We start from the raw sequence: 25,008 nt of genomic DNA, 5'->3' as shown, positions 1-25,008 counted from the left end.
TTCCTGCCATGGCTCCTCTGAACCCAGCAATGGTATGTCTCTTTGTTCTCAGCACACTTGTCAATCTTCCCTTCCAGCTGAGCAGAACATAGTGCAGGAGTTAGGATGTGAGTTTACATCCCGACGGCCTCAGTTTGAACACCAGCTCTGCCACTTACTAGCAGTGTGATCTTGGGCATATTATTTAACCTTTCTCTGCCTTAGTTTCCTTACTTACAAATTTGTATCTACCTCATAAGGCTGTTGTGAGGATTAATTAAACGTGTTCATTCTTATAAAGTACTGAGAGTCAGAGTCAGGTTAAACAGTAAGCACTCACTGTGTATTATTTCTAAATATATAAAGAGTTCTTTCACATCAGTAAGAAAAAGACAGTCTAAAGTGAGTCAAAGATAAGAGCCGGCAGTTCACAAAAGAGGAAATGCAAATGATCAATAAAAAATGAAAATATACCATAATCAGTAAACATAAACATGGAAATTAAAACAACACAATGATTTTTTTGCCTATTACATGACCATGTAAAAGTCTGAGAACATTCAGTGCTAATGAAAACCTACAGAAAATGGCAGTCTCATTTATTATTGATGAATGTACATTTTTATAATATTTTAGAAAATAAAACTAGCAATATGAAATTTACAGTATGCATACACCCTCACTGAGTATCTTTGTTTTTAGGATTCTGTCAAGGGGAAAGAAAAAAGAAAAATCAGCAGTGTCTGATACTGTCAAAAGTCTTACCCAAAAACATATCTAAAGGTTTATAATAACAATATCTGTAAATAACTAGACTATCCATCCACTGCCATGGTCTGCATATTTGTATTCCCTCAAATTTTATATGTTGAATCTTAATCCTCAGTGCAATAGTAGTAAGAGATGGGGCCTTTAGAGAATGAAAGGGATTTGTGCCCTCATAAAAGAGGAGGAGTTTGTCTGCCCCTTCTGCCATGTGAGGATACAGCAAGAAGACATTGTCTATGAGGAACAAGCCCTCACCAGACATCAAATCTGCTGGCACCTTAATCTTGGAATTCCCAGACCCATAACTGAGAAATAAGTTTCTGTTATTTATAAGATACCCAGCTTATGATATTTTGTTACAGCACCTGGAATAAACTTAGATATCCATATATAGGGAAATGGTTTCCTAAACCATGATATATTAATTCTATGAAACAATAAGCAGCTATTAAAAAATGTGGATCATTATGCATTGACTTCAAAATAGATCCATAACAGACCATTAGGGAAGAATAGCAGCTCCATGTTAGGTCCTAATGTTTGTTTGGTTTTTAATCTTCAGTGGATGTGTGTATATATACATATATATATATGTGTGTGTGTGTGTGTGTGTGTGTGTGTATGTGCGAATGTGTGTGTGGCATTTGTTTCTATTAGCAAAGGAAATCATATAGTTTATAGTAGTTACATTAGAAAATGGGATTAGAAAGAGAAAGTGAGAGACTATCAATTTTGCTTTTGACTATATATTGTTTGGATTGGTAGAGTATGTAGGTATTATTACATTTCAATGGCAAAACTGTGAAGAATGGAGAAAAAAATAAATTTTCAATAAAAGTCAAAAATTAGTTACTGCATACTTTCCTCAGGGCACAACAAAGTATTCAAAGTTATATATGAAAATGTTTCCAAATGACATGTTTAATAATAGAAAATAATTCTTTTGTAACTTTTATTTTAGGTTCAGAAGTACCTGTGAAGCTCTGTTACATAAGTAAACTTGTGTCACAGGGACTTGTACAGATTATCTTACCACCCAGGAATTAAGCCCAGTATCCAATAATTATCTTTTCTGCTCCTCTCCTCCTCCCACCCTCTACCCTCAAGTAGACCCCAGTGTCTGTTGTTTCTTTCTTTGTGTTCATAAGTTCTTATCATTTAGCTCCCACTTGTAAGTGAGAACATGTGGTATTTGGTTTTCCTTTCCTCAACTATTATCTATGCTCCAGCTCCATCCATATTCCTGCAAAAGACATGATCTCATTCTTTTCATAGCTGAATATTATTCCATGGTGTACACATGTACCACATTTGCTTTATCAAATCTGTCATTGTTGGACATTTATGTTGGTTCTATGTCTTTGCTATTGTGACTACTGCTGTAATGAGCATTCATGTGCGTACCTCTTTAAGGTTAAATGATTTATATTCCTCTGGGTATATGTCCAGTAATGGGATTGCTGGATCGAATGGTAGTTCTGCTTCTAACTCTTTGACGAATTGCCATACTGCTTTCTGCAATTGTTGAACTAAATTACACTCACACCAACAGTGTGTAAGTGTTCCATTTCCTCTGCAATATCACCAGCATCTGTTATTTTTTGACTTTTTAATAATGTTCATTCTGACTGGTGTGAGATAGTTTCTTACCGTGGTTTTTATTTGCATTTCTCTAATGATCACTGATATTGAGCTTTCTTTCATATGTTTTTTGACTGCATATATGTCTTCTTCGGAAAAGTGTCTGTTCATGCCCTTTGCCCACTTTTTAATGGAGTTGTTGTTTTCTTGTTAATTTGTTTAAGTTCATTATAGATGCTGGATATTAGACCTCTGTCAGATGCATGGTTTGCAAATATTTGGATACAGAATCAATGTACGAAAAGTACTAGCATTCCTATGCACCAACAACAGCCAAGCCAAAAGCCAAACTAGAAAGGCAATCTCATTCACATTTACCAAAAAAAAAAACCTAGGAATACAGCTAACCAGGGAGATAAAAGATCTCTACAACAAGAATTGCAAAAACACTTCTCAAAGAAATCAGAGAAGGCATGAACAATTGGAAAAACATCCCATGCCCATGGATAGGAAGAGTCAATATCATTGAAAGGGCCATACTGTCCAAAGCAATATACAGATTCAATGCTATTCCTATCAAAGTACCAATGACATTCTTCACAGAACTAGAAAAAAAAATATTTTAAAATTCCTATTGAACCAATAAAGAACCTGAACAGCCGAGACAATACTAAGCAAAGAGTACAAAGCTGTAGGCATCACATTTCCTAACTTCAAACTATACTATAGGGCTACAGTAAACAAAACAGCATGGTAGTGACACAGAAACAGATAAATGGACCACCCAATGGAACCGAATAGAGAGCGCAGAAATCAGGCTGCACACCTACGACCACCTAATCTTTGACAAAGCTAACAAGAGCAAGCAATGGGGAAAACTCTCTATATAATAAGTGGTGTTGGAATAACTGGCTAGCCATATACAGAAAACTGAAGCTAGGTGCCTTTCTTACCCCATATACAAAAATCAACTCAAGATGGCGTAAAAACTTAAATGTAAAACCCAAATCTATAAAAACCCTGGAAGACAACCTAGACAAGATGATTCTGGACATAGGAATGGGCAAAGATTTCATGATGAAGACACCAAATGCAATCACAAAAAAAAAAGGAAAAATTGTTACATGGGATCTAATTAAACTTAAGAGCCTCTACACAGCAAAATAAACTATCAACAGACTAAACAGACAACTTACAGAAAATAATTCTTATATACAAACTATCAAGTTGTTTAAAAAGTTTAGTGACGAGTTCAATCAACCAGTGAAAATTAAATCCCTTTACACTCACCCTGTCTATCAGCAAAGGGCTACACATGACCATGATACAATGAAAACGTGGAACATACACTGTCATAAGTTGGAAATTTAGTTAGGTTTTCTCTCCCTAAGAGGAAAAAGAAAAATTTAATTTTCTGTCCATTTATAATAGGCCTTGGGGTAAATGCTAAAATGCAGCCTAGAGTAGATGAAGAAACCTTTCTTGCTGGAAAGAGGCACAGCGTACAGCAGTATTTCTCTGCAGGATGAGAGTATGGGGGCAGGGGTGCTTCAAGAATAGAAGAGCTGGGACCCGATCCGAATCTGAAATGCAGAAAAGAGAGGCCGTCAAAAAGCATATTTAATATTTACTTATTTCATTGATTCTAAAAAGTACAGTTTTTCACATTTTAATACCTCTGAAATTAGGAAGAGTCTTAGATTTAATGACATATTATAATCACTGCTGGCCAGGTGGCAGTTTTGATGTGGTTATCATTGCTTTCAGTATAAATATTCACATTGTCGTCACTTCCATTGAGTTTTGAATATTCTTGGTGCTACAAGTGTTGAGTTTAATTGCCATTTAAAGTGTCTTCTAAAAGATTGCACCATGATTTGGCATTGAGGCAGAAGTCATTATATACGCAAAAATATACAGAAATAGAGCCGTGGGGAATGCATTTACTTTTAGTGAGGCAAATATTCATCATTTCAGGAATGACTAGAGCTCCTTATTTCCTTACAAAACAATAACCATGTGTTTTACAGAACCTAAGAAAAAAATAACCAGAAGTGGATGAAGCTGTGTTAGGTTTTGTTATTAAATGCATACAAAAGGGATTGCCTATCACCTGCCATGCAGAGGAACTAAAAACAAAAGAAATTGCTAAATCTCTTGGAATTGATGAAAGGCAATGAGTGGTGATGTGACTGATTCATGCATCATGCAGGACTATTTTTAAGGCATTATGTCATAGTTTTGTTGATAGTATTTGTTTTCCTTAGTAGAACATACATAATCCAATGGTATGTCTTTCAATCAATGGCATCATAGATCAATAAAATATGGTTAAAATATATTTTTCAATATTGAAATTTTTTAAGAAACACATTGGCTTTCTGATTTAAAAATAAATAAAGAAAAAAAGCCAGAAATAATATTTTAAGTTGGTAGAAATAACAAGCAACATTTCACAACTGGGCAGGGAAAGAAAAGTGGGCATGTGGCCATTGCACTCTCTTGGGTTTAAAAAAAAAAAAAATAGAAAGAAAAAGTTTGAGAGTCATTGGTTTAGGATAATCTGAATCCCATTTATGGCTCTTCTATTTATGTTTTACAGCTCCCTGGACAAGGTAGTGAATTTCAGTCTGAGTTTTTCCTCTACAAAATAGGTATAACAACACCACCTCAACGACTTGTGACAATTTAAAAAGTGGCACAAACACACAGTTCATCAGGCACTTGGCTTGTAAAGGCTCATTAAAATACCAGCCCCTGTGTTTTTCCAAAGGAGGGTGCCATCTTTAGGTGAAATTCTGGTTTGTAGAGGTTATGTCATCGATCTACAAGGAGCATAAGTTATTAAAACTCTAAGCTTTAAAACATACAGATTTAACATTCAAAACAGGTTGATTTGAACAATACCTTGATTTGATGAGATGCATCTTTTCTAATGTGCTTTAATCTCAAATATTTTCCCAAATATAATTATTCTCTTGGAAGCTGCTACTAGCTGAGAAATAGTCACCTTCCCCTGCTATTTCCTCTAAAGAAAGGAATTCAGAAACAGCCTGGGAAAAATACTTTCCCTGTCAAAAGTAATAAATCAGAGTCTTTTTTTTTTTTTCATTGCTATCTTAATTTTCATCTCTAATTATAGCTTGGAAAAAATATTGGAGTGCAAAATCAAACCAAGAAAAAGTTTACTTTTGTAGATTTAAGAGGGAGAGATTAATCTCCAGGAAAATTAAAAGACATATTTGTTATGCCTGAGTCCTCTTAGTCTATGTATAATTTCAGCCATCACCAAAGGTGCTCATCACATAAATGTCAAAGGGGAGAATAGTCTATGTATAATTTCAGCCATCACCAAAGGTGCTCATCACATAAATGTCAAAGGGGAGAACAAATAAAAGTCACAACAATACATTAAACTTGTTACTTTAAAGAATATGAGGTCATAAAATTTCTAGCAGTTTTCTAACTGTTCTGATGAATTAATGAAATCTTCTTTCCAAACTCATATTGCAGAATGATATCTATACAGCATTATAGGCAAGGATTATGACTCTCTCTAGAGACTATAACAGAGTATTGCTGCCATTGCCCTGTGATCCATCTTCCTTTTCCCATCAGGATTATTACAACCAGGAAACAGGCATATAAGAATGTGCTTCTTCCACTTTTATGCACTGGACTAAGAAGCAAAAAAGAGCTCTAGAGAGCCCATATTTTGGTTCCACTTAGAAACATTAATAGATGATAAAATTTGAAGAAACTTAACATTTGGAAAACAAAATGGAAATGAACTTAGAGTCAAAGAGGGATGAAGTGCAACTCCTTTCTTTTTAGTTTTATAGGCATATATTGACAATCTACTACATACTACACTTTGCCAAGAGCACAGAGCCCACTGGGAGAAGCAGATCTATTAGTAGAGTTTTATTATCTAATATTGTTAGTGCTAAAACAGATGTGTGAAGATGGCTATACTCTTCTATAAGCATGTTTTCAAGGTTTTCTGGCCTGACTTCATTCCATATTCTTACTTGAAACCTAGTTTTAATCCAAAAGACTGCAAAGCTTGCAGGGTACTTGCCTAAATCAATCACTTTCTGAATCTCTGTCCACCTCCATATAGTAGGTATCATTTCATGTACAACATTAGCAACCCCACTCTTAGACACTTACTTCTTTGTAGCCTCTCTCTCTCTCTCTCTCTCTCTCTCTCTCTCTATATATATATATATATATATATATATATATATATTTTATTCTCATGGGTCACTGAGGCTTTTTAAGCACAAAACCACCGGGCATCTTGCCTGTGGCCACCCCGGAGATGACACGAGGCTCACATGACTCCAGACACTTGGTGGAAAGTAAGGCGAGAAAAACAGTGATTTGGGCCAATTACACGACGGCAAAGCTAGAGCTGCCAAACAGGGCTCCGGGGAGCTTGGTTCTGTAGAAGTTCTAAGGAAGTGGCACGGACTCCACGGCGGTGGGTGAGGGGCGCTAACTAGCAGGGACCCCTGCAAGCGTTGGTCGGGGCCTCGAGCTGCCCAAGCTGACACAAGGGGAGGGGTCTATTTAGCCAACAGGTGACCGAAGGGCTTGCCTGCCCACAGCTTACTTGGCCGGGGGTTTCTGAAGTTCCTGCTGGCAAACTTAGCCTTGCTGCCCAGCTCCTCTTCAATTCTGAGGAGCTGGTTGTACTTGGCCAAGCGCTCAGATCGGCAAGGGGCACCAGTCTTGATCTGCCCAGTGCACAGCCCCACAACCAGGTCAGCGATGAAGGTATCTTCAGTCTCCCCAGAACGATGAGACACCATGACACCCCAACCATTGGCCTGGGCCAACTTGCACGCCTGAAGGGACTCGGTCATGGAGCCAATCTGGTTGACTTTGAGCAGGAGGCAGTTGCAGGACTTCTTGTTCACGGCCTTGGCAATCCTCTTTGGGTTGGTCACTGTGAGATCATCCCCAACTACCTGGATTCCTGCACTGGCCGTGAACTTCTGCCAAGCTCCCCAGTCATCCTGGTCAAAGGGATCTTCGATAGACACCACTGGGTAGTCCTTGATGAAGGACTTGTACAGGTCAGCCAGCTGATCAGGTGAGATGTACCTGCTGGGGTCATCGGGAGACTTGAAGTCCAGGTCATACTTCCCAGACCTGAAGAACTCGGAGGCGGCTACATCCATGCCAATGACCACCTTATCAGTGTAGCCAGCTTTCCCAATAGCAGTCTTCAGCAGCTCCAGGCCTTCTTTATTCTCTAGGATGTTGGGAGCAAACCCGCCTTCATCCCCCACATTGGTGGCATCTTTCCCGTATTTCTCTTTGATGACATTCTTCAGGTTGTGGTAAACCTCTGCTCCAATGCGCATGGCTTCCCTGAAGTTTGCTGCACCAACTGGGAGGATCATGAACTCCTGCATGGCCAGCTTGTTACCGGCATGAGAACCGCCATTGAAAGCCGGGACTGGCAGGATGACTTCAGAGTTGCCAGCCAAGTCAGTAATGTGGCGGTACAGGGGACCCCCTTCTCAACAGCACCAGCTTTGCAGACGGCGAGGGACACCCCCAGAATGGCGTTCGCACCAAACTTAGATTTATTTTCTGTTCCATCCATCTCGATCATCAGTTTGTCAATCTTCTCTTGTTCTGTGACGTTCAGTTTCTTGCTAACCAGGGCAGGTGCAATAGTTTTATTGATGTGCTCAACAGCCTTTGAGACACCCTTCCCCATATAGCGAGTCTTATCATTGTCCCGGAGCTCTAGGGCCTCATAGATACCAGTTGAAGCACCACTGGGCACAGCAGCTCTGAAGAGACCTTTTGAGGTGAAGAGATCAACTTCAACAGTGGGATTCCCACGAGAGTGAAAGATCTCCCTGGTGTGGACCTTGAGAATAGACATGCTGAATTTCTAGCTGCTGGGTCTCGTGGCCTAGGAGAGGAAGCGGCAGGTGCAGCAGACACCGAGGTGAGTGTGAAGCCGGCGAGGTCTGCAAGGTCTGCATGCTCCGGGTCCCCACACCTACTCCTTTGTAGCCAATATTAAGGCCCTATTTCTATTCCAGTTTCCTACTTCATGTAGAAGTGATACTGTGTACCTCGTGTATTCATCCATTTTTGTGCTGCTGATAAAGACATACCCAAGACTGAGAAGAAAAGGAGAGTGAATTTGACTTATACTTCCACATGGCTGGGGTGGTCTCACAATCATGGCAGAAGGCGAAAGGCACTTCTTACATGGCAGCTGCAAGAGAGAATGAGGAAGGAGCAAAAGTGGAAAACCTGATAAACCCATCAGATCTCATGAGACTTATTCACTATCACAAGAATAGCATAGGAAAGACCGGCCCCTATGATTCAACTTCCTCCCACTGGGTCCCTTCCGGCCCCCACGATTCAACTGTCTCCCACTGGGTCCTTTCCACAACATGTGGGAATTCTGGGAGATACAATTCAAGTTGAGATTTAGGTGGGGACACAGCCAAACCATATCATTCCACCCCGGCCCCTCTCAAATTTCATGTCCTCACATTTCAAAACAAATCATGCCTTCCCAACAGTCTCCTAAAGTCTGAACTCATTTCAGCATTAATTCAAAAGTCCACTGTCTGAAGTCTCATCCGAGACAAGGCAAAGTCCCTTCCGCCTATGAGCGTGTAAAATCAAAAGCAAGTTAGTTACTTCCTAGATACAACTGGGGTACAGACATTGGGTAAATACAGCCATTCCAAATGGGAGAGATTGGCCAAAACAAAGGGGCCAACAGGCCCTATGCAAGTCTGAAATCTAGAGGGGCAGCCAAATCTAAAGCTCCAAAATGATCTTCTTTGACTATATGTCTCACATTCAGGTCACTCTGATGCAAGACGTGGGTTCCCATGGTCTTGGGCTGCTCTGCCCCTGTGACTTTGCAGGGTACAGCCTTGTCTCCCAGCTTCTCTCACAGGCTGGCATAGAGTGTCTGCAGCTTTTCCAGGCACACAGTGCAAGCTGTCGGTGGATCTACCATTCTGGGGTCTGAAAGACAGTGGCCCTCTTCTCACATCTCCACTAATTGGTACCCGAGTAGGGACTCTGTGCAGGGGCTCTGACCCCACATTTCCCTTCCACATTGCCCTAGCAGAGGTTCTCCATGACAGCTTTGCCCCTGTAGCAAACTTCTGCCTGGACATTCAGGTGTTTCCATATACCTTCTAAAATTTAGGCAAAGGTTCCCAAACCTCAATTCTTGACTTCTGTGCACCCACAGGCTCAACACTACATGGAAGCTGCCAAGGCATGGGGCTTGCGTCCTCTGAAGCCACAGCCTAAACTGTACCTTGCCCCCTTTTAGTCATGGCTATAGCAGCTGGGATACAGGACACCAACTCCCTAGGCTGCACATAGCACCAGGACACTGGGTCAGGCCCATGAAACCATTTTTGCCTCCAGGCCTATGATGAGAGGGGTTGCTGTGAAGACTTCTGACATGCCCTGGAGACACTTTCCCCACTGTCTTGGGAGTACATTCGGCTTCCTGTTACTTATGCAAATGTGTGCAGCTGACTTAAATTTCTCCTCAGAAAATAGGATGCTCTTTTTCATCACATTGACAGGCTGCAAATTTTCCAAACTTTTATGCTCTCCTTCCCTTATAAAATGGAATGCCTTTAACAGCATGCAAGTCACCTCTTGAATGCTCAGCTGCTTACAAATTTCTTCCACCAGATACCCTAAATCATCTCTCTCAAGTTTAAAGTTTCACAAATCTCTAGAGCAGGGCAAAATGTCACCAGTTTCTTTGCTAAAATATAGCAAGAGTCACCTTTACTCCAGTTCCCAACTAGTTCTTTTCCATCGGAGACCACCTCAGCCTGAACTTTACTGTCCATATTGCTCTCAGCGTTTTGGGCAAAGCCATTCAACAATTCTCTAGGGAGTTCCAAACTGTCCCACATTTTCTTGTCTTTTTCTGAGCTCTTCACACTGTTCCAACCTCTGCCTGTTACCCACTTCCAAAGTCTCATCCACATTTTTGGGTAACTTTTCAGCAGTGCCCCACTCTACTGGTACAAATTTACTGTATTAGTTCATTTTCACACTGCTGCTAAAGACATACCCAAGACTGAGAAGAAAAGGAGGTTTAATTTGACCTAGAGTTTCACATCCCTGGGGAGGTCTCACAATCATGGCAGAGGGCGAAAGGCACTTCTTGCATGGCAGCTGCAAGAGAGAATGAGGAAGGAGCAAAAGTGGAAACCTTGATAAACCCATCAGATCTCATGAGACTCACTCTCTGTCATGAGAATATCATGGGAAAAACCAGCCCCCATGATTCATTTACCTCCCACTGGGTCCCTCCCACAACACGTCGGAATTCTGGGAGATACAATTTAAGTTGAGATTCGGGTGGGAACACAGACAAACCATATCACCTCATGAAGATGTGATACATTCTAGCTCATGAAGAGGTAATACAATACATCTCATGAAGAGGAGGAAGAGTAAAGTTCTAGAACTGAGTTCAGGTTTCATTACTTAACAATGTGACCTCAGGCAAATTACATCACTTCTCTGAACTTCAATTTTATCCTTCATAAATGGGGTGAATAATACTTACCTCAGGTTTATTTGTGAGGATTAAACAAGATCATGGATAAAAATGATTTACTGAGTTTAGTATATGAGAAGCTGTCAATAAGAGTTTGCAATTATTATGTTACTTTGTCCAAGTTAATTAATATAAAAGCAACCTCATCATACATGTAAGATCTTGTTCCCCCTTCTTAGAGAAGGAAATTGTCTGTCATCTTGTGTAATAGAACCAAATAGTAATCATATCATTCACTTAATAAGAGCTACACAACCACTATTTCAAGGTTGTTACTGAATACATACCAGGCATTTACTAAAAATATTCACTGTATTTCAGAGGGAACCAGTTTACCTGCAGACACTTAAACTCATATAATGATAATATTAATAAACTGTTATTAAAAAACTCCTGTGTGTCACTCTTACATGGTCTTCTATAGCCTTGCTATCTCCCTTCAAGAGGTGGAGGTCTTATTTCCCCTTCCCTTAAAAGTAGCTGTGCTTTTGTGACTGGTTCAACAAAAATGTAGTAAAAAAGACATCACATGATTCTCAAGGCCAGGTTGTACAAGGCAATGTGGTTTTCATCTGTCTATCTCCCTTGGACTCTCACTTTTAGAATCCAGCCAGCATGTGGTAATAAAACCAAGCAGCCACATGTAAAGAATATGTATGAGTGTTCTCTCCACAGCCTCACTGAAGGTTCTAGTAACATCCAGTATCAATCCCCAAACATGTAAGTTGACCCTCAGTTGATACTAGTCAGAGCTTGTAAGCCAAGTCAGCTGATGCTATACTAGCAGAGATGCACTGTCCCCACTGTCCTCCCTTCCTCCTGTCTTCCCTTCCCATGCTGGCCACTTCTGTCCTAACTCTGGTCCCTTATTACTTCATACATACTGCATTTCAAGAAGCTCCTCAGTCTCATCTCCACTCCCCTCTACTCCCTTAAAACCACCCAGCATATAACTAATAAAAGGCCAATCTTCCTAAAACATTAATTCTATCCTGTCATTCCTATATCAAAAAGTACTCAAGACCTTCCCACATCCTAAAGAATAAACCCTAAATGCACAGCAAAAACCTCCAAAATCTATCCCAAATTGACTCTTACATCTTGCCATCGTTTCCCAATATGAACCTCCAGACGCAGACAGTCAGGACGGTTTTCTGTTTCTTAGAGGGACCTCATAAATCTGAACTCTTGCTCATAGTATCACATTCTTATAAAGACTTCATCCAGTGGTATGCTAAACCCAGCTCAAACAGGCTCATGGGAGCTAATTTTTAAATATTCAGGAACTGTGCATGCACATGGTTAAATTACTGATAGTTTCAAATTGGCCATAGCAGAAGTATTTACACCATGGAAACTGGCAAACACTGCAAATCAGGGCTTTGCAGAAGTAAGGGGTAACCAGTTTACCAGCACACCATTACCCTCATTTGTGTGCTTCCTGTACTCAAATCTATACACAGTTTGAATCCCGGATCAAGAGAAATCCTCTCCACAAAGCCTTCCCTCATTACTCAATTGGTACATTTCCTAGCCTCCTGTAGTTTGTTTCAACTTCTCAATTGTCCTTAAAAACCTACTACTTTGTAGAAGATTGTGCCCCAGCAATAAAGCAGCAGAACTGAGGAAAGGGGCTATGTTTTTGCTTGTTTTGGTTTGTGCATGACTTATAGCATCTAGTGGCATGCCATGTACATTGTAAGTATTCAGAGTTAGAATGGGACTTACACTATGAAATATTTCAAGGATGCTCTAGAGACTCTTAAGAGTAGGTCCCTAAGGAATGTAACACATCTTTCCCAAGCAAAAAAGAGGATTGTTCAGGGAAGGTATTATAAGTCTATATAGTATCTTGACTCTCAAAAGTAAATTTGACACTATTGGTACTATGGTTTGGATTTTTTTTTTTTGTCTCTACCAAAACTCATTTTGGAATTCAATCATCAGAAGGGTGGTATTAGGAGGTGGGGCCTCCTGGGAGGTGTTTGGGCCATGGGGGTGCATCTCTTACGAGTGGCTTGGTGCTGTTCCCCTGACAATAAGTGAGTTCTTGCTGTAGCAAGACTGGATTAGCTCTTTAGGGAATGGATTTGTTCCCTTGTGAGTGGGTTGTTATAAAGCCGGGATGCTCCTTGGGTTCTCTCTCTTTCTATATTTTCACTTCCCCTTTGACCTTCTCTACCTTATTATGACACAGCACAGAAGAACTCACCAGAAGCCAGGGCCATGCCCTTAAACATTTTATCCTGCATAACCATGAGCTAAATAAACTTCTTTTCTTTATAAATTACCCAGTCTCAAGTACTCTGTTACAGCAACACAAAACAGACTAAGACGATGGGCATACAAACAACAACAACAAAAAACTAATATAAGATATAAATATAAAACCCAGATAAAGGGAAAATGCATTTGTACTAACTAGAATGTCAAATGCTACATATAACCATTACATTTTGTTCTGAGCTTCCTGGCAACCGGAGCAAAATAAATGGGAATGTAGTGAGCTACATTGTTGGCAATGTAAATTTATCGTTATTAAAAGGAGAAAGCATATGTGGAAAGAGATAGCATTTTCCCCTGTTAAATACTAAAAGGCATGTTTCTGAAGCTTTATGTATAACGTAGTATGTGATGTGGTGGATAATATCCTCAACAATCTGTTTACAAAACAAGTCCAATATAGGCTGTTTCTTCTAGTGAGCCTCGGGAAAAACTGATGGCATAATCTTAAAGCATAACTCATTCAAGATAACTATATAGACAAGTGTATACTCCAAGTATATAGATACCTAGTGTTATAATAATATAAGGGAAATAAAAGTAAATCATATATAGTAGTATAACACACAATAGTATAATCTTTATACAACATTCCTATATATCACGCCTTTCAAGAAGGCATGTGGTAAGAAATGAAGTATTCTCAAGCCAGTAGTGATGGCATTCTGTAACAGATTCTGCAACAGATTGAGGTTCTGTCTGTCAAACTCCTTTCTCTGGCAAGGGCAGTAAGTGGGCATGTCCTTTATAAGTGATTCCAATACAGAGAATCAAAAGTCAAACAGCAGAATGATCTCAGAGGCAAACAGCTAAAGCAGAAACTTGTTCAAAAGGGGATATGAGAAAAACGAGACCTGAGGCAAGAAAGATATGAATTCTGCATTCTGAAAGATCAGAATATAGAAAGGAGGAGAGTAAGCAGAAGAAGTTTGTCAAAAATTATACAAGAAAATAGAAATGAACATCAGAGAGTGAAGGCTACAAGTTGCTGGAATTTTGCATGTCACTGACATTTGTTTGAGTAGACAAGGCAAATGCATTAAAAAAAAAAGATATTGGATATGATAAAAAAATGCACATGTTCTGGAAAATAAGAAGGTAGTGTGGCTGATATCTTATCTGTTTAAAAAGTGTAGCCATTTTATCAGTATTTCCTCTAGAACAAAAGGCCATCCACTTCTCAGAGCAGAAAGAAAGAGCATATGTTTAAGATATTTTGTGAAAATTATTCTCATCTTTGGACTGTTGAAGCCAAGCATTTGAATAAGTGCTTGATACAGTCTCAGGAATACCCACCACAGACCATGAGATGCATGGACTTTCTTCTGGAGGAGAGTGGAGTTGTGCAGTTGAGGAGGAGTCTGAAAATACTTTCTTATACGGGTTACCAGCCACCTACTGTGGCCATAAAAAATGCCTCAGTTATGCTCCAACAAAACAGCTGGCTCTAAACAGAATGCACGACTACGGCACCTGCCAGGATAAGTTAACTGCAAAACTCATCCCCTGATGACTGAAGGACTTGACTTCTTATTTAATATTAACCAAGAAAATTGGCGAATGTCTGCCAAATACAAGGATTTTAACCTAGTGAATATGGAGCTGTATTTTCCAACAGAGGCAAATACCAGAACCAATTTCCTTTTAAGGCCACTCCTAATATTTACAATGAAATTATACCATCTGTGCTTAGGATAATATTCATCCTTCTAGGTACTATGGCAGAAGAAAGTATCATTTTATGTCCCTCTCAGTCATGAGATTCCATGGCTCAGCTATATCACAGTTAGTGATAAATATCACAGAGATTAATCAAAAGAAATTGATTTCACTCAAAATAAAGCAGAACAGTTAGAGATGTCCAAAGACAGAATGACCAAAGTAAGATAATATATAGCGAGGGCTGGGGCTCTGAGAAAAAGGTAGATACTACACAGAGCTGATATTGTAGAGTGACAATATTTAAGACACGATACAAATAATGAATGTGTGTTTAGACTTGATGACATACAGGATATCTTACAATCTTAAAGTTCTATGCCTCTGTATGCCTTTTGTCCAAATTTCTTCCCTGGATTTCTGAGCTATATTTTCTTGCTTGGATTACTGATATCTATAACCTATTTTATTTCCATACTTATTCTCATTGTATCCTTCCCCCACACACAGACATCTTCATTCCTTGCTTCTACTTTCAAACCCTCACTGCTAGTACTAATCTTGCTGCTCACCTGGATGTAAAGAGGCTGTGGCCTCCTGGCTTCCATCTTACACTTAATATCCTGTCACTGCCCTCATCTCACCATGATAATTGTTCAAACATAAGCCTAATTAATTTTTCCAGTGATGACTGACTCTAAGTAACATAAAGTGATCTACTGTTCTTTAGTAAGCAGAAGTGAAATTTTCAAAGATTAATATATTTGGAGTACAGTTAAGATTTCTCCTCATTCTCAAATTCTACGTGTTGAGCTAGGTTCACCCAATAAACACATCCCTCTTCTCCACCTGCATTCTGAAACAAATACAAAATACAACAAAAGAGTAAGACAGTTGGAATAGCAACATAACACCTTTTATACTGATGAATCTAATCCTGGAGAAGTGGTTTGTATATTTGGCAAATTTGAATCCCTGTTATTGAGCATCAGAAGTAGAGTGTCCTCCTCATCCAATCACAGGCAGCACCAGACTTCCCTGTGTGAGGGTCTGTTCTGTAAAATTTAAGACATGGGGTAGCAGAGCAGAATGCATGTTCCTGTGTGTAGCTATGCTCCAAGAGAAAAAGGAGGGTAAAGAGATACACGATGCATCCTTAAATCCATTCCCAGACTAACCAGTCATCTTTCTCACTCCAAGGGGAATTGTAATGGATGAGGAAAAAAAAGAAAAGAAGCTCAGGAATAATTTGAAGAAATTTTTCTCTTGGAAATTAGGGAAAGAAGGAAGAAGGGCCTTCCTCTCCCAACACTAAAGATTATAATTGATTCAAGAAGGTGGAATACAAGGATTTATATGATTTAACCCACAATTTCAAGTGATCATGTCAGGATTGGTGTAGGTGAGGGATGAGAGAGGTTCAGGGAGGAGAATTATGAGAATGAACGCATGTCACCAACCATCTCCTAAATGAACACTCTTTTTTACTGACCATCTACCAGGACTACTGTCTGTCATGTACTATTCAACTTTAAAATTCATGTTATTATATTAATATAAGAAATTCTTATTTTGTAACTATTCTTTTCCCAGCTCTGGTATACAGAACAAAATATAATAGTTCCTTACCTCAAGGAGCTTATGTTCTGGAAGGCAGGAGTTGTCAAGAGACAACTAATAAATCAGGAAGAGAACTATAACCAAAGAAAGCACATGGTACCATGACAGCCCAAAGGAGGACTTTTAAATCAGACTCATGAAGGCTTCCAGGGAGGAGATGATACATATCTGTGGGATTTAAAGGAGGCACAAATATAGGAAATGGAGAGAGAGAGCTATGTAGAATGACAGGAGGGGCAAGACAAGGTGTGTGTGAAAATAACACGCAGGTCAGAAAGGCGTGGTAGATTTACATTATTTTCAAAATTACACAGAAGAAGGGATTGGACAGGCAGCTTCTAGTAATCTGACAATTAATCTAGGCAAGAAGTGGGAGGACCTAATGCCATGAAAAAGCAGATGGGGCAGAAACAATTGATCTGGGGGATGTTCACATTTTGAATCAATAGAGGCTATGTGGAGGTAGAGGAGTCAAGAATGGCTTCTCAGCTGCTAAATTCAGATGCCAGTCTGGCAACATTTCATCTCCTAATGCAAGGTCTTTCTACCAAAGCTGCCTCACCCTGTTTGGAACACGTATTCCCTGTAATCCAAAATCTTCATGGTGATGAGGCATTCTGGACAGAGATCAGCATATGTGGAGCTGCATTCAGGCCTATGTGATGCTGGAGAGTTGCAGCCTTGGGCTTCCAAGAACATCAAGAGTTAACTCTATTTACAAGGTGGTATGTACCATATCCTTCCTCCTCCCTCTTTGTGTCATAATCACTCAGCTCTTCATAATTAACATGACAACTGACCTTTTGACAATCACATTAAACTGCACAGCTCTTTTCACCTTCGGTACTACATGGCAATCACATGCATGATAGGGACTGGGAGACTTTCTCCTTTAATACACTGGCTAGGGTTAAGATATTCAGTGTGTCAAAACAGATGGCAGCAGGCACTATATTCTATATACAGCTCAACCTATTCCATATCAGCAGTGCAAAGAAGGGCTGACAGAAAATCTATGGCTCAAGCTCCAGCATAGAAAACATTAATGCAAACATTCTCTGCCCAAAGGACTTGGCATTTACCACACTTTCTACTGGAAGCACAAGGTTCCTGTGCCAAAGGTCAGAGGCAGAGGGATTAACTTTTCCCATATATTTAAGCAAACTGTCCATCACACCAAAAGTGCAGGCACACACACATACACACACACTCCATTTATTGTAGCTGATTATGAAAAAGGTCAGCTGAATGATTTGCTGCCACACACCCACACACACCCACCCACCCACACACACACACACACACACACAAATACACATGAAACACCTGCTAACATTAGCAAACTAGAAAAAGAATAACCAGCTCTACAATTTCAAACAAAAAAGAAAATCTGGTCATTCCTGTCGATAGAACCTATTGCTTTCAAAGATTGAAATGCAATGATGTTCACTTTTCAGTTCAACAGGTCATTTATTCCCTAAAGATTTTTGCAAAGTAAGAAAATAAAACAAACAACTGTGTGTGCCAAAATGTCAATAAGCATACATTTGATGGGTTTCCCACCTTAATAAATAAATAATTTCCTAAATAACACTGAAAGAACACTGTGCCTCTTCAAACGTAACATTACAGTATATTTTTATAAAAATCAAGTATAACATTATAATATATTTATAAAAAGTCACATAATGAATGTGTAGCTATACTACTTAGGTAAACTGAATATGCCACTTAACAAGAAATATGTCACTTATCAAAAATAAAATTTTTCCTAGTTTTTTGATTTTCATGGGGATCTAGAACACTGCATATACACGATATACAGTGAACAACATATAAAGTGCATATATTTTACAAATTACATGGCACATACATTTACATATTTTGTGTGATATATTAGAAAGCATATGAAATATAATGTGGCAAATATATGCACATTTTTGTTTGTATTCCCTCATAACTAAAATTTAAGGCTTTTATATCTATATTATTTCATTTTGTACACTCATATTCTCTCCTGAAATCTACCTAGAGTAGTAAAAATATGCACCCAGGTTGAATGTATAAGAATGTTCTCAGCATCACCCACTCCTTCTTCCCATTTTCTTCTGAGCACATCTTGTGAGTCCTAGGGAAATATTTAATCATGAGTCATGAGTGATGTCATCCACTTATGTGTCATCTTACACATCCGTCTCAGGGCAACGCTGGGAATGGACAGCCTCTCCCATGGGGTCAGATAAAAAGGAAAAGCTTCTTTCCTCCACAGATACGTTTGAATGATGCAAAGCAGGTCAGGTTTGTTTTTGTTTTTGTATTTGTTTTTTGGCTGCTCTGTAAAATTCAAAGCCAAAAAAGAGTTCAAATTGAATCTTTGACAGACACTGTTTTTAAAGAGACCTCCTATCAGTGAAAAGTGCTGTTCTCCAGGTGATTTTGCATATATTTTTAATGCCAATTCGTGTCAGTATTGACACTGTGTTTTGACGGTAAGAGGAATTAAAATGATTCTGAGTACCTGAGGTGACTCTATTGACACATCAGATTATGCTTAATGTTTCAACAGCAAAGCAAAGTGGAGCAAAGCAGTCACCCTATATGCCTGGCTTATTAAAGTCTTTTTCCAGCCAGGACTCTGCACTTTGTAAGGAAGAGCTATTTCAACTAGAATCAGTTGGCTTTGAGTATTATTTTTCTTTAATCTCAGAATAAGAGATTCACTACCCTTTAAAGGTTACATTCAGTTTTTCAGTGGGAATATACAAAAACTGGCTCTTTGTTGAGGACTCAGAATTTCCTCTCTCGGGAATTCCCTGACTCTGGAAGCCTAGGCGGGAGGAGTATAAGCACAGCAGCTGCAGCAAGGCCTGGGCTCCGGGTCTGAAGGCTCCCACAGTCCACCCGGAGAATGCAGCAAGGATCTTGGGTCTATCTTTCAAAACTTATGTTAGAGCAAGGAGTCTAATGTGTCTAGAGCTTCGTGAATCATCACATTCTCATGCAACACTAAATCTTTTAATCATACAGGAAGAGCTGGCTTATAGAAGGTCAACTGTACAATTTGTTAAGAATTACTCCCATAGCTGAAGTCTCCATGGAGAAAGTGCAAAGGACACTAAAGATTAAGCTCTCATCAGGCCAAAGGAGGTGCCAATTCGAACATCTTCTTTCTCTCTTCAAAGATAAAAATATCATCCAAGTAGACCCTAAAAAGAGGGGCTAGGTATGCTTTTAGTCATTTTTGTTTTTGTTTTTGTTTATTTATTTCAGTTGATAAAACCTGTATCATTTATCATGTAAGGCATGTTGTTTTGAAATATGTACACAATGTGGAGTGCCTGGTTTTTTGTTTTGTTTTGTTTTGTTTTAGTTAGAAGGAGCTATTAGCTCTTTCCTTCTTCTTTTCTCAAGGTCTTAAAAAATATTTGTCTCACTGGTAGGGACCACCTGATATTTCACACCAATGGAATTACATCTTGGGATTCCTAGGCTTAACAACAATTACCATAAGGCAGAAATTTACCACCAGGGGTAGGTTTGCGGATTTTGTTTATTTACAACTGAATATTTACTTTGTTTTTCAGTGTTTACTTGCTTTTTTCACCTGACTCAGTGTAACCTGGAATAGAAACTATCTGCTTGTCAGGCGCAGTGGCTCATGCCTGTAAATCCAGCACTTTGGGAGGCCAAGGCGGGTTGATCACGAGGTCAGGAGTTCTAGACCAGCCTGGCCAATGTGGTGAAACCCTATCTCTACTAAAAATACACGAATTAGCTGGGCATGGTGGCAGGCACCCGTAATTCCAGCTACTCGGGAGGCTGAGGTAGAAGAACCGCTTGAACCCAGGAGACCAAGGTTGCAGTGAGCCGAGATCATGCCACTGCACTCCAGCCTGGGTGACAAAGCGAGACTCCATCTCAAAAAAAAAAAAAAAAAAAAAAAAAGGAAGAAAAAAGAAAACAACTATCTGCTCACACCTAGGACTATGGGAATCCAAAACATATTTCTTCATCAGTGTGTTTGTATATGAATCTAAGTGGAAGAAAGCAGATAATTCTCCCTAAAAGACATATTTTGCAGCTATCTGTGAAAAACAGGCAAGCTATTGCTTGGCTAGTGCTGGTAATCACAAAGCATTTTCCTGAAAGCTTTGTAAATGCTTTTTGCCTTACAGATAAGAGATTTAAAGTAGACAGAAATAAATGACAGAGCTCACAGGGACTTACCTCTATGGCACCACCGCTTGCCTAGCAGGCTGAAAACTCCAGGCTTTTCACGGTCGCTGTCAGGTTTGACTCTCCTGCTGCCAGCCAAGATGTGACGGCAAATAGGCAAAGTGGAGAAAAGAATGTGAACAGGATTCAAGTCAGCCAGACCCAAGGTTGAACCCAGCTCTGCCACTGACTATCTGCGAAGTCCAGCTTCTCCTATTGTAAAATCAGGATGATAAACTAATACCAGAGCGCAGTTAGGAGGAGTAAATTAAAGTGCCTGGGCTAGTGGTTAGAAATAGGAATTGGTTGTTTTTCCTGCCTGAAGCACATACATTGCTTTTTAGCCACATCTTGAAAGCAATCTTAATATAACAACTTCCTTTTACACACCAAAGTAAGAAGCACCCTACAAATGATATCCTACTCAGCCCTTTACCCAGGCCATACATGCTTTCAAATCCCTAGCAGTGTCAGTTGGCTTTTCATGAACCCGGCATCACAGAAGACATTGGATACATTTTCTTCCCTAGATACATTCTCTCTAATTTAAGAGAGCACCCAAGAAGCTGAGTTTACAAGAGAAGGGATATCTAGCATATTGACCACCCATTCTCAGTGCTACCAGAGCTCTAGAGTATCAGCAGAGCATAGGTGAGATAGAAAAAGCTTTTGGGAATTCTTGTTAATAATTAGTTCGGTACGGCTAAAAAGACATTCCCCATGTGTACCCAATGGTAGTTTTTTCACGGTGTTCCCTAATCCACAAAGGAAGCCAGTTTTAGCTCTGTCCATGGTATTTCCCAGCTGAACATATAGGAACCCTGTGTACCACTCAGCCCTGGCTCTTTCTGCCCTTGCATTTATGCCTTCTGCCTCCCCCATGCACTTTACCTCTGCTTCATATACTTCCTCTAAGACTGGCTCTCAAAATACATATTCTGGCTTTGCCATTATGTGATATCCTTTCTCCTTCTCCAGTCCCAGACTCCTTTTCTAATCCTTATCAATATCAGCATAGAATTATACTGTAATTAAAAAGAATTGCAATATATTCTAAATTTTTAAAAATTATATATATACATAATATACATACATATTCAGAGTCATCTTAAGACTATGTATTTATTCATATATTTATATATAAATAATTTAAAAATAAACCTATATGTTCTAATACAACTATTTTACACTTCTTTTGGAAGAAGCTATAGAAGGTGGGGGAGAGGGAAGAAGGCAGAAAGGAAAAGAGAGAGGGAAATTTAAGTGTATCAACACATCAAAGACTGAAAGAACAAAATAAAACCTCTCTTCAGTTTTTTATGTGAGTGTTACTTTTTCTATATTCCCTTCCAGTAGTCTCCAATTGCTATGGGCTTCTTCAAGATGAATATGCCCAGAAGTGCAAATCAAATGTGAATGAAGATCAAATCTTCTTTCAGCTCTTAAGTCTATGCATTGCCAAATGTCCCCAAACAATACACATGTTCTCTCCAAACTGGGAGTTCTTCATCCATCACCCCAATGAAGTTGTGCTTTTATCATGGCATTTGTATATTCATTCAATAAATATACATTGAGTATTCATCATATACCAGAAACTATACGCACCAGAGCCTCAAAAATGTTAAAAGCACTGTTCTGGGCCCAGAGCTTAGAATAAATGAGGGACACAGAAAAACCAGCAATTAAACTAACATGGATGGACACAATGTTAGGATTACGCATACGATACTAGGAGGGGTAGAGTAAAAGCATAACTTAAACTAATAAGTCCAGGAGGGGCTTCGCAGATGAAGAAATGTTAGTTCACTGTGGATAACTGTGCAATCTCCAACCCAGTACCAAACACAAAACACAAAAAGGTGTTCCCAATAATGAAAATCAAATATGCAATGACATGGACATATGAAACAGCACCATATTTATTGAAAACTGCTTTTCATATAACAAATACACCCCAGATTGTAGTGTTCGGAAATCAGATTAGAGAAGCATGCACAGCTAGATCATAAAGAATTTTGGGTGCTAAATTTATCCTGTGGGCAAAAAGGACTGTTAAAGAATTTTAATCAGCAAAGTGATGAAATCAAATTTGCATTTAAAAAGCTATGGCTGCAGGGTAAAGGCTAAATTAAAGTAGTGGGGTTGTGGAGTCATTGAGTCCATTCACCTAGTAATCCAATGAGAACTGCTAAGGCAGGAAACTTGGCTATAAACGTGCAGGGAATTTTGGAGATGAACTCTACAACTGCTCATCACTATTAAGTGAGAAAGAAAGTGGGTAAAGTCATCTGAGATGACTCCTGGGGAGAATGGTAGCGCCATTCCTCAAGACAGGAACTACGTAAGGATGACACATTTGGAGGAAAATGAATAGTTCAGTCTGGACATTGAATTTGAGGCACGTGTGGAACATACTACAAGAGTAGCCCATGGACTATTAGATGCTAAGTTCTAGAGATCAAGAGAAAATCTGGGCAGGAGAAAAGGCCACTAAAAAGGTAGTTGATATTGAATTACCTGGATACTTGCCTACTAACACACATCTTCTCCCTTTTGTTTTCCTTTCTCCCTTCTCTTCCACCTCAATATTTCCTATTCTCTTTAACTCACAGTCACTTTCAATCACAGTACAATTAATCAAATATGTTTTCTATGGGTCCTACCATATACTAAGGAAAAGAAAATATGAAACTAAACTAATGATATCAACCAAGTTTAATATAATCAATTCTGTAAAATTTTATTGTATGTAAAATAGCAGGTGCTACACACAAGTGAAAGAAACACTGAATTTTAAGTTCTGAAGAACAAAATTAGTTTTATGCCTTCTACCTTGCAGCATTACTACTAGAGAAGAAATTATATCATTTTGTAATTGTTCACCAAATGCCCACAAATAATTATAAAATAAGACTGCATGTCCTACCAGCTACTTCTTATCTTTCCCAGATAACTACCAAGAATAGTTACTTATATTTACAATTCAGCAACAGTGAGGAAAGGACATTTGGGGTCCCTGACACATCAGTTTGGGGCTTTACATAACACCTATCTTTAGAAAAAAATATGCATAGCTCTTTCCAGTCTTTCAGTTTCAGGGCTGACGGTGTGGAGAATCTACTCCAAACTGCAAATTATTTTGAATTGGACACACACGCCATGCATTTGTGGCAGCCTAGCATTTGGCACCAATCACACGTCCAGTCAACAAATGCAGGAGAAAATGATTTTTCCCCCTCAGGCACTATGCTACTGAAAAACCATGATGACAGTCCTTCTCTGATATTATGTTTTCTGGGAGGAGAGAAGTTCATTTCAAATTAATTTATGATCTGTGAAAAGTGCTAGAAACACGCTTCGCTGCACCTAGAAGCGTAGTATGCACCACTCCCTTGTAAAATCCATTTGAGGGGCTCTCAGGGCAGGACGACGCTCCCTGCTCCTCGGTCAAACTGCCAGCATTAGCTACTGGTATTCAGAACCATGGAATCAATTTAAGGAGTCAAAGAGGCCTGTCACTTGGAGACACTTGGAAAGATTGCACTAAATGCCACTACAGTATCTGAAAGTTGAGCTTAGAGGAATTTCAGTCCACCAGAGGTATCACCTGGGCCAGTGCACATACGTTTTTTGAAAACAAACCAAGTCCCTTTCCTTACAAGAACCTCATTTCTCATTATTGAAGTCTGTGCAGGGCAACAGCCAGTTTTTCATCCAGTTTTGCACTAATGGAACGCTTGTCAATAGCCAATTGGTGCCATTTGATCCAGGGCTTACACATACCAAGAGACTTCGTTACAATCACCAAATGTGTCAGGCCCTGATTAAAGTTGTTTTTCCTGCGGGGCTTATGGATCCATATCTATTTTGCTGCTCCCCAGCTGTCTCATAACTCAACTATGAAGCTTCATTCAAAGCTAGGCTTTTTGGTTGGCACCTGTTTTTCTGCAGCAATATCGCTACTATACAAAATTATAACACATTTTTTTTTCAGAGATTTATCAGCTTTTCCTCAGACTCAGCGCAGTTCCCACACACCAAGTCTAAAGCAAAGTTATATTAATTAGAAGAAACAAAATAGAAGACTCTAGCATCAAACCCAAACATTTACCTTTTGGGACTTATCTTTTATAATAAATATAATTGTATTGACAGTCAGACTTCAACCAGTTACAAGGCAAAGAAATATTTGTTCAGGGCTTCTTGATAAGGAGGAAATCAGTGTTCTTATGGGACCCAGAAGTCCTTTCCATACGTATTCATAAGTTTGTTCTGAAATTCTGGGAGGCAAACAGAGCTCAGAG

The 25,008-nt window shown here is 39.3% G+C and overlaps 1 pseudogene across 1 annotated transcript; it reads right to left on the bottom strand.

Moving 5' to 3' along the window:
- Positions 1-6,605: 6,605 nt before the first annotated feature.
- Positions 6,606-8,355, bottom strand: LOC104656639 (annotated as a pseudogene). The gene has a single exon (XR_747153.2). The product of XR_747153.2 is annotated as an alpha-enolase pseudogene (transcript).
- Between the last annotated feature and the right edge of the window lie 16,653 nt (positions 8,356-25,008).

This window comes from Rhinopithecus roxellana, chromosome 16, assembly GCF_007565055.1.
Source record: "Rhinopithecus roxellana isolate Shanxi Qingling chromosome 16, ASM756505v1, whole genome shotgun sequence".
NCBI lineage: Eukaryota > Metazoa > Chordata > Mammalia > Primates > Cercopithecidae > Rhinopithecus > Rhinopithecus roxellana.
The sequence above is the reverse complement of the archived record's forward strand: the minus strand, read 5'-3'. Positions and strand labels throughout refer to the sequence as shown.